Genomic DNA, 7500 nt, shown 5'->3' with positions numbered 1-7500 from the left:
TAGAATATTTTTGAAGCAGTACAAATCAGTAACCACTGACACTTAGAATATTTTTGAAGCAGTACAAATCAGTAACCAGCGACACTTAGAATATTTTTGAAGCAGTACAAATCAGTAACCACTGACACTTAGAATATTTTTGAAGCAGTACAAATCAGTAACCAGCGACACTTAGAATATTTTTGAAGCAGTACAAATCAGTAACCAGCGACACTTAGAATATTTTTGGAGCAGTACAAATCAGTAACCAGCGACACTTAGAATATTTTTGAAGCAGTACAAATCAGTAACCACTGACACTTAGAATATTTTTGAAGCAGTACAAATCAGTAACCAGCGACACTTAGAATATTTTTGAAGCAGTACAAATCAGTAACCACTGACACTTAGAATATTTTTGAAGCAGTACAAATCAGTAACCGCTGACACTTAGAATATTTTTGAAGCAGTACAAATCAGTAACCAGCGACACTTAGAATATTTTTGAAGCAGTACAAATCAGTAACCACTGACACTTAGAATATTTTTGGAGCATTACAAATCAGTAACCAGCGACACTTAGAATATTTTTGGAGCAGTACAAATCAGTAACCAGCGACACTTAGAATATTTTTGAAGCAGTACAAATCAGTAACCAAGTGCATTTTTGAATTGGTTACTGATTTCTCCGTTGAAGTTGGGGCTGCGGTTGGCTTCAGTTAGTGGTGGGGGCTTAATTTTCGCCGAGGGGAGCGTGTCCGGTAGTGTCTCCGAGGAAGTGGTACCTATTGAAGGGGGTGTTTCTGAATTTGGGCCCTTTTTGAGTGGCATTGCCGGATGGGTTTTGTGTTGAAGGCTTCCAAATCGGGTAGCTCAGCCGGATTTGACCCGGCGGTTCTACCGACTGTCACGCCTTCGAGGGGGGACTGTTGTCTAAGTTCAGGCCGAATTTGGTGAATTTCCTAAGTCGGGAAGTGGTCCCAACGGGTTTGGGAGTGAACCTAACTGCTCATACCAACTTTGAGGCTTTGGGCCGGGTAGCACAGTCGGATTTGACCCGGCGGTTCTGCCGAATGCCTGGCCTTCGAGGGGGGCCTGCCCTCTGAGTTCAGGCCGAATTTGGTGATTTTCCTAAGTCGGGAAGTGGTCCAAACGGGGATGGGAGTGAACCTGACAGCTCATACCGACTTTGGGGCTTCCAAGCCGGGTAGCTCAACCGGATTTGATCCGGCGATTCTGCCGACTTCCACGCCTTCGAGCGGGGACTCTCCTCTAAGTTCAGGCCGAATTTGGTGAATTTCCTAAGTCGGGAAGTGGTCCAAACGGGGATGGGAGTGAACCTAACTGCTCATACCAACTTTGAGGCTTTGGGGCCGGGTAGCACAGTCGGATTTGACCCGGCGGTTCTGCCGAATGCCTGGCCTTCGAGGGGGGCCTGCCCTCTGAGTTCAGGCCGAATTTGGTGATTTTCCTAAGTCGGGAAGTGGTCCAAACGGGGATGGGAGTGAACCTGACAGCTCATACCGACTTTGGGGCTTCCAAGCCGGGTAGCTCAACCGGATTTGATCCGGCGGTTCTAGCGACTGCCACGGCTTCGAGGGGGGACTGTTGTCTAAGTTCAGGCCGAATTTGGTGAATTTCCCGAGTCGGGAAGTGGTCCAAACGGGGATGGGAGTGAACCTGACAGCTCTTACCGACATTGAGGCTTCGGGGCCGGGTAGCACAGTCGGATTTGACCCGGCGATTCTGCCGACTTCCACGCCTTCGAGCGGGGACTCTCCTCTAAGTTCAGGCCGAATTTGGTGAATTTCCTAAGTCGGGAAGTGGTCCAAACGGGGATGGGAGTGAACCTGACAGCTCTTACCGACTTTGGGGCTTCCAAGCCGGGTAGCTCAACCGGATTTGATCCGGCGGTTCTAGCGACTGTCACGCCTTCGAGGGGGGACTGTTGTATAAGTTCAGGCCGAATTTGGTGAATTTCCCGAGTCGGGAAGTGGTCCAAACGGGGATGGGAGTGAACCTGACAGCTCTTACCGACTTTGGGGCTTCCAAGCCGGGTAGCTCAACCGGATTTGATCCGGCGGTTCTGCCGACTGTCACGCCTTCGAGGGGGGACTGTTGTATAAGTTCAGGCCGAATTTGGTGAATTTCCCGAGTCGGGAAGTGGTCCAAACGGGGATGGGAGTGAACCTGACAGCTCTTACCGACTTTGAGGCTTCGGGGCCGGGTAGCTCAGCCGGATTTGATCCGGCGGTTCTGCCGACTGTCACGCCTTCGAGGGGGGACTGTCCTCTGAGTTCAGGCCGAATTTGGTGAATTTCCCGAGTCGGGAAGTGGTCCAAACGGGGATGGGAGTGAACCTGACAGCTCATACCGACTTTGAGGCTTCCAAGCCGGGTAGCTCAGCCGGATTTGACCCGGCGATTCTGCCGACTTCCACGCCTTCGAGGGGGGACTGCCCTCTGAGTTCAGGCCGAATTTGGTGCATTTCCCGAGTCGGGAAGTGGTCTCTGTCACAACGGGGGCAAGTGTCTGAAGAGGTAAAGTGAGTAACCAGCACAGCTTAGGGAAGGGTTCCAAAGTTCTCAACAATGTGAATTCGGTTACCAGGAAAGCTTAGGAAAGTTGCCTGACTGTCCCAAACGAATGAACTGCAAAACTTAGGGAACATGCCCGAAGATGCTTAAAAGTGTGAAATCAGTAAGCAGGAAAGCATAGGAAAGTGCCTGAAAGTGCTAAATGAGTAACATGAAAAACGTAGAAAAATGCCCGAAAATGTTTAAAAGTGTGAACTCAGTAACCAGCAAAACTTAGTAAAACGTTGGAAAAGCAGAAATGAGTAACCAGAAAAACTTAGAAAAATGTTTGAAAATGAGAAATGAGTAACCAGAAAAACTTAGAAAAATGTTTGAAAATGAGAAATGAGTAACCAAGAAAACTTAGAAAAATGCCCAAAAAGAAGAAATCAGTAACCAGAAAAACTTAGAAAAATGTTTGAAAATGAGAAATGAGTAACCAGAAAAACTTAGAAAAATGTTTGAAAATGAGAAATGAGTAACCAAGAAAACTTAGAAAAATGCCCAAAAAGAAGAAATCAGTAACCAGAAAAACTTAGAAAAATGTTTGAAAATGAGAAATGAGTAACCAAGAAAACTTAGAAAAATGTTTGAAAATGAGAAATGAGTAACCAAGAAAACTTAGAAAAATGCCCAAAAAGAAGAAATCAGTAACCAGAAAAACTTAGAAAAATGTTTGAAAATGAGAAATGAGTAACCAAGAAAACTTAGAAAAATGCCCAAAAAGAAGAAATCAGTAACCAGAAAAACTTAGAAAAATGTTTGAAAATGAGAAATGAGTAACCAAGAAAACTTAGAAAAATGCCCAAAAAGAAGAAATCAGTAACCAGAAAAACTTAGAAAAATGTTTGAAAATGAGAAATGAGTAACCAGAAAAACTTAGAAAAATGTTTGAAAATGAGAAATGAGTAACCAAGAAAACTTAGAAAAATGCCCAAAAAGAAGAAATCAGTAACCAGAAAAACTTAGAAAAATGTTTGAAAATGAGAAATGAGTAACCAAGAAAACTTAGAAAAATGCCCGAAAAGAAGAAATCAGTAACCAGAAAAACTTAGAAAAATTTTCGGCCAAGTGTGAAAAATATTCTAAGTGTCAGCGGAGGAAAATGCCGAAGCATCGGGAAAGATTCAAAAACTCATGCCGAACATGAGTTCCGAAGTGCCGGAGGAACTGGGCGAATTGAGCCCGGCGGTTGGCCAGATGTCGTTTTGAGTCTGCAGCCCGAAAACTTTAACTTTGTCTGCCGCGGAAGTCTGGACCGGGAAAAATCCAAACGGTTTTGCCGGGTTCGAGTTCCAGAGCGAAGCAGTCGAATTTGAAATTCAGACCCATTCAGTGCCACTTGACATTGTGACACAGTGAGGTTGGCGGGGTACCCGGAGATTTCTGGGAACACGATTTTTAGAACAAAATGGCGGCGCGGGACCACTTTGAAAGGCATCCGAAAAACGGTTCCGCGGGCAGAGCACTTGAATGACAGGCCTGTGTGCATGCCCAAGAGCTCTCGGAAGTCTAATTTTTGACACTTTGTCAAATTTTCGACAGACTTACCCAACTCTTGCTGCCTGTTCTAAGAATCAGTCAGAGGCCTGTGCGGCGGTCTCTTGACACTTTGGAGGGCGGGCAAACCCCACGTTGACTCCGGCCGTCCCTCCAAAAGGCACTTGCTATTGGGGGAAAGGATTGCAAGTAGCCTGGTTCCCGTGGGAGCGGCCAGGAAGGGTGCAGGCTGGCCCTTGCCTGAGCATTCCCAAAACCCTCTTCCGCTGAGAGCAGACCTCGCACGCCGCACTACCGGCTCTGGGAGTGGTTGGCCGCTATTGTACATAGTCCGGTCCTTCCTCTGCCACCCGGCAAGTGCGATGGCTCTGCCGCCCTGCGGTGCTCGTCACCCAGGTTTGGGGAACACGATACTTAGAACATGTTGGCGGCTCGGGACCTGCAGGCGAAAGGGGCCCCGTGGTGCTGAGCACATCGACCTCGGGTCTCAGTGCAAGCCGGAGAGTTCGCGGAAGTCTTAAAAGATTTTGACATCTGCTCAAATCTTTGACAGGCTTGCCTGACTCTTTCCGTCCGTTCTAAGAATCAGTCGGAGGCCGGGGCGGGGACGGTCTCTTGACACACGGAGGGTTGGCTTCCCTCCTCAGGTGTTTGTGTCGAAAATGAAGGCGAGAGATGCAAGCGTCCTGGTTCCCCTGGGTGCTGCCAGCAAGGGTGCAGGCTGACCCTTGCCTGAGCACTCCCAAAAGCCTCTTAAGCTGAGAGCAGGCGCCGCACTACCGGCTCTGGGAGTCGTTGGCCGCTATTGTACATAGTCCGGTCCTTCCTCTGCCACCCGGCAAGTGCGATGGCTCTGCCTCCCTGCGGTGCTCGTCACCCAGGTTTGGGGAACACGATACTTAGAACATGTTGGCGGCTCGGGACCTGCAGGCGAAGGGGGCCCCGTGGTGCTGAGCACATCGACCTCGCGTCTCAGTGCAAGCCGGAGAGTTCGCGGAAGTCTTAACAGGCTTGCCTGACTCTTTCCGTCCGTTCTAAGAATCAGTCGGAGGCCGGGGCGGGGACGGTCTCTTGACACACGGAGGGTTGGCTTCCCTCCTCAGGCGTTTGTGTCGAAAATGAAGGCGAGAGATGCAAGCGTCCTGGTTCCCCTGGGTGCTGCCAGCAAGGGTGCAGGCTGACCCTTGCCTGAGCACTCCCAAAAGCCTCTTAGGCTGAGAGCAGGCGCCGCACTACCGGCTCTGGGAGTCGTTGGCCGCTATTGTACATAGTCCGGTCCTTCCTCTGCCACCCGGCAAGTGCGATGGCTCTGCCTCCCTGCGGTGCCCGTCACCCAGGTTTGGAGAACACGATACTTAGAACATGTTGGCGGCTCGGGACCTGCAGGCGAAAGGGGCCCCGTGGTGCTGAGCACATCGACCTCGCGTCTCAGTGCAAGCCGGAGAGTTCGCGGAAGTCTTAACAGGCTTGCCTGACTCTTTCCGTCCGTTCTAAGAATCAGTCGGAGGCCGGGGCGGGGACGGTCTCTTGACACACGGAGGGTTGGCTTCCCTCCTCAGGCGTTTGTGTCGAAAATGAAGGCGAGAGATGCAAGCGTCCTGGTTCCCCTGGGTGCTGCCAGCAAGGGTGCAGGCTGACCCTTGCCTGAGCACTCCCAGAAGCCTCTTAGGCTGAGAGCAGACGCCGCACTACCGGCTCTGGGAGTCGTTGGCCGCTATTGTACATAGTCCGGTCCTTCCTCTGCCACCCGGCAAGTGCGATGGCTCTGCCTCCCTGCGGTGCCCGTCACCCAGGTTTGGAGAACACGATACTAAGAACATGTTGGCGGCTCGGGACCTGCAGGCGAAAGGGGCCCCGTGGTGCTTAGCACATCGACCTCGCGTCTCAGTGCAAGCCGGAGAGTTCGCGGAAGTCTAAAGCTTTTGACATTCGCTCAAAGCTTTGACAGGCTTGCCCGACTCTTTCCGTCCGTTCTAAGAATCAGTCAGAGGCTGGTGGGGAGGTCTCTTGACGCAAGGGGAGGGGTGGCGTCCCTCCTCAGGCGCTTGTGTCGAAAATGAAGGCGAGAGATGCAAGCGTCCTGGTTCCCCTGGGTGCTGCCAGCAAGGGTGCAGGCTGACCCTTGCCTGAGCACTCCCAGAAGCCTCTTAGGCTGAGAGCAGACGCCGCACAACCGGCTCTGGGAGTCGTTGGCCGCTATTGTACATAGTCCGGTCCTTCCTCTGCCACCCGGCAAGTGCGATGGCTCTGCCTCCCTGCGGTGCCCGTCACCCAGGATTGGAGAACACGATACTAAGAACATGTTGGCGGCTCGGGACCTGCAGGCGAAAGGGGCCCCGTGGTGCTTAGCACATCGACCTCGCGTCTCAGTGCAAGCCGGAGAGTTCGCGGAAGTCTAAAGCTTTTGACATTCGCTCAAAGCTTTGACAGGCTTGCCCGACTCTTTCCGTCCGTTCTAAGAATCAGTCAGAGGCCGGTGGGGAGGTCTCTTGACGCAAAGGGGAGGGGTGGCGTCCCTCCTCAGGCGCTTGTGTCGAAAAATGAAGGCGAGAGACGCGAGCGGCCTGGTTGCTTTGGGTGCTGCCAGGAAGGATGTGGTCTGACCCTTGCCTGAGCACATCCAAAAGCATGTGATGTTGAGAGCAGACCTCGAGCCCCGCACAACCGGCTCTGGGAGTCGTTGGCCGCTATTGTACATAGTCCGGTCCTTCCTCTGCCACCCGGCAAGTGCGATGGCTCTGTCGCCCTGTGGTGCCCGTCACCCAGGTTTGGGGAACACGATACTAAGAACATGTTGGCGGCTCGGGACCTGCAGGCGAAAGGGGCCCCGTGGTGCTGAGCACATCGACCTCGGGTCTCAGTGCAAGCCAGAGAGTTCGCGGAAGTCTAAAGCTTTTGACATACGCTCAAATCTTTGACAGGCTTGCCCGACTCTTTCCGTCCGTTCTAAGAATCAGTCAGAGGCCGGTGGGGAGGTCTCTTGACGCAAGGGGAGGGGTGGCGTCCCTCCTCAGGCGCTTGTGTCGAAAAATGAAGGCGAGAGACACGAGCGGCCTGGTTGCTTTGGGTGCTGCCAGGAAGGATGTGGTCTGACCCTTGCCTGAGCACTCACAGAAGCATGTGACGTTGAGAGCAGACCTCGAGCCCCGCACGACCGGCTCTGGGAGTGGTTGGCCGCTATGGTACATAGTCCGGTCCTTCCTCTGCCACCCGGCAAGTGCGATGGCTCTGCCGCCCTGTGGTGCCCGTCACCCAGGTTTGGGGAACACGATACTAAGAACATGTTGGCGGCTCGGGACCTGCAGGCGAAAGGGCCCCGGGGTGCTTAGCACATCGACCTCGTGTCTCAGTGCAAGCCGGAGGGTTCGCGGCAGTCTAAAGCTTTTGACATTCGCTCAAAGCTTTGACAGGCTTGCCCGACTCTTTCCGTCCGTTCTAAGAATCA

Source organism: Hemiscyllium ocellatum (assembly GCF_020745735.1).
Source record: "Hemiscyllium ocellatum isolate sHemOce1 chromosome 15 unlocalized genomic scaffold, sHemOce1.pat.X.cur. SUPER_15_unloc_2, whole genome shotgun sequence".
Taxonomy (NCBI): Eukaryota; Metazoa; Chordata; class Chondrichthyes; order Orectolobiformes; family Hemiscylliidae; genus Hemiscyllium; species Hemiscyllium ocellatum.
Note: the sequence above shows the minus strand (reverse complement) of the source record.